This window comes from Benincasa hispida, chromosome 8 (genome assembly GCF_027475165.1).
Source record: "Benincasa hispida cultivar pf3 chromosome 8, pf3_genome.v1.1, whole genome shotgun sequence".
Lineage (NCBI taxonomy): Eukaryota > Viridiplantae > Streptophyta > Magnoliopsida > Cucurbitales > Cucurbitaceae > Benincasa > Benincasa hispida.
The window spans coordinates 39,481,463-39,489,288 of NC_143485.1; the positions used below are offsets into that span (position 1 = coordinate 39,481,463).

The 7,826-nt window shown below is 32.1% G+C and overlaps 1 pseudogene; it reads left to right on the plus strand.

The window, feature by feature from the left end:
• Positions 1–6,161: 6,161 nt before the first annotated feature.
• LOC150034571 (serine/threonine-protein phosphatase 7 long form homolog) lies at positions 6,162–7,620 on the plus strand (annotated as a pseudogene).
• Positions 7,621–7,826: the final 206 nt, after the last annotated feature.

Here is a 7,826-nt window from a genome sequence, read left to right on the forward strand (position 1 = left end):
TCTAACTATGAACTTCTGTTTATTCAAGATTATCCTTAGATTTGATCGGTGAGAGTTGGCTCAACAGCGTCGGCTCAATAAGCCTCCCATTTCAAGGGTAAGCCCGGGTAGATAGATGGAGACATAGGGTGCAAGATGGAATTCAAGCCTACCCCACTTAGGGATAGGAGAAAGGTTGTTCATACTGAATCCATGTCTTGAACAAGGTGCCCCCACCTTCTCATTGGCTTGAGAGATCCGGTTTAGTGATTGGATCACAAACCAATTGTTCATTAGAGGATCAGTGGAACTTAAGGAGCAAGACGTAATTTCGGGAGTAAAACAACATTTGGCCCAACCGTTATTAAAAGGGTCAACTTACTGATTATGGTTAAATCAAGTGGACATAAATATATCTACAGTGAAGAAAGTGCAACTATCGAGTTATAGTGGTGTGGCAAGGTAGTTAACGAATATTGATTAATTTGGTGTAAAGAGTTTTAGTCAATTAATCTCTAATCGTTGGAGTTCATGATCTGTAGGTCTATATGATCTCTCTACTAGCTCATAAAACATGATCGCCTTGGATTAGTAAATTGAGTGAACTTGAAATGATTTCAATTTGAAATGTTTAAAATAAATTTAGGGTTTTCAATTTGAAGTGTTCAAATTGCAATTAAGGTTTGCATAATTATATTCGATATAATTTACATTTAATTTATCGAAATTAAACGAAATTGGAGAGTCTAAATATTGATTTAAATATTAATTACATGAATATGATTCATGTTTAAAATTAGGTGTGTGATTAATTTAATATTTGATAGTAAATTATTATTTAATTAATTAAATTTGTTTAGTTGATTAAAATAAAATGAATTTTCATTTTTATTTCAATTTCAAAAATTGAAATATTGTTTTTTTTTTATTTTAATTAATTTTGAATTAATTAAAATTAAAAATGAAAAAAATGGAAATTGGATCCTTAGTGGATTTTTCCACAATTTGTGAAGTAGAAGGTGGATTAACCTCCTTAATCTCACCTAGGCCATTAACTTTATCCAATTGAGGTGTCAATTTGGTTGGTATTCAATGCTTGCAGGTAAATATAACATAAAAACTCTTAAATTATCAGATTCAAGGGGAAGAAAATGCTGGAAAAATCTGCAAATTCATCATCCTCTCAAACCCTCACCAATTCCCTTGACATTTCACTTAAATCTTGAATTTCACCACTCAAATCCAAGGCTGAGAATAGTAGAGAATATCTATTGGTGGTCTACTACTAATTTGCAGCTAGAGATGTCCACGAGGCAGGGTGGGGTCGGGGATGCCATTCCTTATCCCCGTCTCCGCTCCCTATTTCATTCCCATCCTCATGAAATTTCCCATGGGGATCGGGGTGGGGATTCCCCGCGGCGAATTCACGGGAATCGGGTTCCACTTTTTTTTTTTTTTTTGTAAAAAGCCAATTAATTTAAATCACTAATGCGAGCAAATTTTAATTAAATAATTAACTTTATCCCTAAATTGTTTATTATGGTTAGTTTTATATGAAAATTTGAATTTAAAGATAAATTGCTCAAATTTTGGCCTAAAAAAGCTAATTAATTTTTTTAGTAAAAAAAAAAATATATAAATCAAATTATTCACATATATAATCTAAATTTAAACATTCAATTTAAACATATTCATTATCTTTTCTAATAAAGAATCAATTTGAAATTTAAATGTAATATTTATATAATAATAATAGTAACATAAAATTAGATAACTATACTAAATAAATATGTAAAAGCTAATCGAGACAATGACAGGGAATGGGGCGGGGCCGAGGTCGGGGGTGGGATTCCCCGTCCCCTTCCCCGTTTAGTTCACGGGGAATTTTTCCCCCACTCCCTCCCCCATTCCCCGCCTAATCGGGGAATCCCCGTGGGTCCCGTCCTGTGAGAAAATTGGACATCTCTATTTGCAGTTCAGAAATTGTGAATAGCAGCTTGGTTTTGGAGAATTCTTCAAAGATATATGATTCTTAAAACCCTCTTATTTGACAATCTTTTTTGCATGCTTTTAGAACTCAAATTTAATGTGATTAGGGTGTTTATTGATTCTAAATACTTCTGTTGCATGATTATACTTCCTATCACCTTGTATATCCAATAAAAAAAGTAGTCTTCGCTGCTCTCTCCCATTCTTTCACTGGGATTCTTTCTTTCTCCCACCATTTCAAGAACCAATATTCCATAGCTATAAATATCATATTTGTGAGAAACTTTACCAAAGTTCTTGAATATTACATCAGGTGTAATGAATCTTGCCATCCCTTTCACGCCTGTCATTGACACATGACTTTGTTTGGCCCTACATTGCATGGCAAGTCTAAAATCTGAAATTTTTGGGCAAAAGTCATCATCTAAAAGTATGTTGTGTGGTTTGATGTCAAAGTGCAAAATCCTTGTGATGCATCCTGGATGCAAGTACTCTAAGCCTCATGCCACGTCAATAACAACGTTGTAGAGTGTGTTCTGATCCAACTTCATATCATTTTTCTGCAGCCTGTTGTGGGATATATCCTTATCTAATGACCTTTAGACATATGTTCATAAACCAAAGCCCATTTGTTCTGCTCGTAACAGAAACCTAAGTGTGTGACTATGTTTATTTGTGAAGTTTTGGTTATTCTAACAACCATTTTCTTCTTTGGATTCATTCGAAAGTTTGACAGCCACATCGCATCCACATGGTAGCTTTCTTTTGTAGATAGTGCTAAATCCTACTTGGCCAAGCTTATTCTTGAAGTTGCTTGTGATTTTCTTTAACTTGGAGTAACGATGTCTCTTGGGTGCCTTTGTGGAATATCTTCTAATAATCTCTTCAATTTTGTCTTTGGTTGAAATTCTTCTCTTGCAGATGAAGAAGATGATAATTGTTGAAACAACTACACAGACGGCAACAGGAATGGAGGCTCCCGTGAATAGTGTCAGTAACGTAGGCAATGGAATCAACATTGACGAACGAATTTAGAAAAAAAAAACTGCTAAAAAGAAACTCGTGAAAGAAGATTGAGTCGTGGATTTCGCTCTCTTTAAGATTTTTCGCCCAGATTGTAAGCAGTTCATAATAGATACCACACCGTTCCCAGGATAAAACCTTATCTCGATCGGAACTGCACTGGAAGCCGATTGGAATTCTCACACTCCTCTAGACTGACTATGCACAGAAAGCTTGAAAGAAAAGAGAAGAATGCAAAGAGGGAAGAAAGTATGATCGATCGTTCTACCTTCCTTCTAAAGCACTAAAGACAATTTATAGGCCTTGAGAGTGCGCTTCAGAAGGATAACGTGCGTATGTATGTAAAGTGTGAGAACGGAACGAACGGATGGAGGACCACGATAAGTTTGGACGATTGGACGTAACGGATGATATTTTTATTTTTAAAAAAAATAAAATGAATAAAATATTTTTTAATAAAAAATAAATCCACATACATGCGCCTCGTCTCGCCACGCCCTACTAGACGGTGGTGCGGGCATATGAAATGACCACCATAACTATATTTGCCTACCTCCTCATCCCTCTAAAACTCAGATATCCTTAGGATCCAAACCCAGACATCTTGTAAAATTAATCAACATGGGATTTTCTACTTCCTTTTCCTTCCTTTAAAAAATATAAATTTTCACCAACAATAATAGAGGTTATTAAAATGAAGCCAACCTGAGTAACTGCTCCTGAACATCGGGGTTGAAAATAATGTGAGAGGCTGCTTCTTAATTTTTAGAATAATTTGGAAGTCAGTGGTACCTATAAATAGCATTTTGCAAATTTTCAATCTAGGATTAAATGGAAGAAATTAGGACTAATTTCTTTTAAGAAAAAATTAGATTAGAGTTCATCTTTATTAAAATTGTAATTTTTTAATCTAAAGTATTTAATTTTGTGTTAAATAAATTCTTGTATATTAGATCTAGAAACCTTTAAGACACTTATATAACCGAGGAACTGTTATAAAATTGAACAATTATAGATCATTCACAAAATTGAATATTTAGAAACCTATATTAATCCTTTTATATAATTCAATAACTTATTTGATACAATCTAGTTCATGAAACAAACTTGTTACTGAACTAAACAAAAACTTAACATTTCTGAAAACTTACTGATTTCAACAAAAACAGAAAGGAAAAATAATAAACTTCAATAAATTAAAAAAAAAAAAAAAAAAAAAAAAAAAGAAGAAGAAGGAGAAGAAGGAGAAGAAGAAGAAGATATGATTCCCATTTTTTATTATTACGATTTAACCCTGTGTTGGTGTATTAGTAGCTATACTAGTAGTATATATGATTTACTTTATATTTGATGTACGAGTTGACGGAAGGTATATCAATTAACTAATATATTTTATAATTGATAGATTAGCGTTATACATTTGACATACCAAATTTACCATTCATTATACCAAATTTATTAGTCAATAAGTGTCCATGTATTTGTAATTATTCGTGGACTTAATTTGAATTTTAATTCATTTGTTTCAAAGTATTACTCTCTAGTGTATCATCATCAACTTATTATTAGTAGCGTTCTTGGGTTGGGTTAGGTCAAGTTGAAATACTTTTTAGGTCTAATTTAGTCTTTTGATTTATAAGTTTCTTCGACTCAAACAACCTTTATTAAATCATGAACCCAACAACATCCAACCATGAATCATTTGAATTGGGTTGGTCAGGTTACTCGAGCCATTATTTAAAATTTTATTTTAAAAAGAAGTAACATGTTAATATTTAAAAGAATTTGTTTAATTATTTCACATATTAAATTAAGATTAGCAAATCAATTTCAATATATATTATGAAAATTTTATTTTTATAGTGTTAAAATATTATTCTAAATAATCGTAGGATAATAAATAATCTAAACAAATCATTAAATTAAGTAAAATAAAACTAAAAATTTGTGTATATAATTGTATTGAAAGTAAAAAAAAAAAATACTCGAGTTGGTTCGGGTTATTTTAAGTGGACCCATGAACCAATTCAACCAATAAAGTTTTCATTTATTTAAACCTAATCTAACCCGATTGAGTTGATAACCCAACTCAATACGTACGGGCTGGGATGGGTTGACCAGATTTGGAACATCGAGTTTTTTGAACATCTCTACTTTATAATGGTTAAATAACCATTATGAATGTATGTTGATAAACTATTAATGCATGTTACACTTGAAATTAAATTTTGAACGGATAAGATATACTAAAATAAGTGTATTCTTAAGAAGTACTGATATAATAATGATACACTAATGTTATATTTAAAATAAACTTTGAATTGACATTGATATTCTAACAATACACTAATGTTATGATAATATATATGTGTGTGTGTAATTTTTTTTTTTTTTTTAAAAAAAACGCGACTGTTATACTTGAAATTTAATTTAGAATGCATATAATTGATATACTATTAATATACTAATATTATACTTAAAATAGATTTAAAATTAATGTTTGATATACTACTGATACACCAATGACACTATTGATATACCAACGATATATTTGAAATGAATTTTTCATGATTACTAATATACTAATGAATACACCACTATTAAATTTTAAATGAATTTTACATGAGTGTTGATAAATTATTGATACACTAGTGTAATACTTAATATTGTATTTTGAATGATGAATGATGATTGACTATTGATACGTTAATGATATACCTAGAATGCATTTGGAATTAGTATTGTTATAAAATGTAAATATCAATTTATACTTTAAATATATTATTTTGAATGATGTAATTCGTACATCTAGATTTTATGGGGTTGCCAAATTGGGATTCATTCTGTTAGGTTGGCATCTCATCACAGCATTGATCGAGAGATGGAGACCTGAGACGCATACATTTCATATGTCCATTGGAGAGTGCACTATCACTCTATCGGACATAGAAGTGTTGTTCGGGTTACCTGTCGCTAGTGAGCTAGTCTTCGGAGTGATGTATGATGATTGGTTACAAATCTGTTAACTGTACTTTGGTGTGACCCCACCTGCCGACAAAATTAAAGGATCGAGGTTAAGTTTAATATGGTTAGGGACACAATTTCGTGAGCTCGCTAATGATACAGATGAGGAAATCATCATGAGATATGCACGAGCATATATACTGCAAATGATAGGTGGAAATCTGTTTTTCAACAAATCAAGTCATTTTGTTCACTTGATGTTCCTGTCATTGTTAGTTAACCTCCATGATGCGGGACGATATCCTTGAGGTGGAGCATGTTTGGCATGGTTGTATAAACAACTGTGCAAAGCAATCAAACTTGAAGTTCGCGAGATAGCCAGACCTCTGATACTTTTACAACTATGGGCTTGGGAGCGATTTCCAACCATGGCTCCACAGCTACAACATGTAAATGATGCTCAATTAGCTGGACGAGCCTACGGTTCTCGGTATGTTATTTTAATTCAATTTAATTTTTATATGACTGATCTAGTTAATTCATATTCTAAATTATCAATTTAAAAATTTATGTGGAGAGACAAATTTTGTGTGACTAGGACAGCCACACATGTGGTCAGTTAGTATAGATACATGTTTGATTTGCTTCAACCTGATCAGGTACATTAATATTGAACCAAATTGATTATTTTATACAGATTTTTATTGTATTTATCTTTAATGTTTTTCAATATAATATTTTGTGGATTATTTGGGAGCTTTACAAACTTGTTATGCACACTTTGCTCAATGGCAGATAATAAATTCTCTCATATGTTTTCACATTGGTGAGTGACATCTTCTTGACAGGGTGATGAGATAATTTGGCTTTCAGCAGGATGTCTCATCGCCTTGTAATACTGAACCCCTACTGCATGACACTGACTTAAGAACTGGAGATTGGTTTGAAAAAGTTTCACATTTGAGTGCGATGGCACTATCGTGCAAGGTTTATTGCAGTGGGGGTTTCTATTGAGCAGTTTGACAGCACTCAAAACTACATCAACTAGTATAATAATATCACAAGACGCTACGTTACTCGTTTGGGAGCTGTTATGAGTCATTTGGTAAATAAATGAATATTACCTAATTATTTTTAATATAAATTTATTTTAAATATTATCTAAATTTTTTATAGTTCACAGAGATGGAACAACAATAAACTCCGTAATGCTGCGAATGATCGAACCAGGTTCTTGCTATAGGTAGTGACAACCAGAGCTATATGGAAGAGATACATTATACGTACGATATACCTATTATTCCTCCACCAGCTCCTAGACGTAGAGGATATATTCGAGAAGAAGAAGATGAGTTCGATGAGGTTGCCCACAATGTGGAAGAATTGCCCCCTATGATGCAGACGTTGAGCCAAATTGATTGTGTTAGTTCAATAATGATGATGCCAACATTTGATTCGGGATATTATGATTCAGAGGTTGGTCCATCGTCTTCATACGTGCATAGACACGGTCACGATCGTGGAGAGCATAATGAATATATATATTATGAAGTGCCTGCAGAGGTACCAGAGCAACATCAAGAGGAACCAGAGCAACCTCAAGTTCGAAGTCGACAATGACAACCAACTCGAAATTGACGACGTCCGCCTTGTGGGACACATTAACTATTTTTTTAAAATTATTTTTATATAAATGAGATAATATTTATATTAATATGAATATTTTAATTTACACTTTATTATTTTTAAGTTATGGAAGAAAACGTGAATGAGATATTATTTTATATGATATTTTTTAGAGTTAAGTTAAGAATATGGTGTTAAAAAATAATAACAAAGAGAGATGTAATATTAAAATAACCAAATGAAAA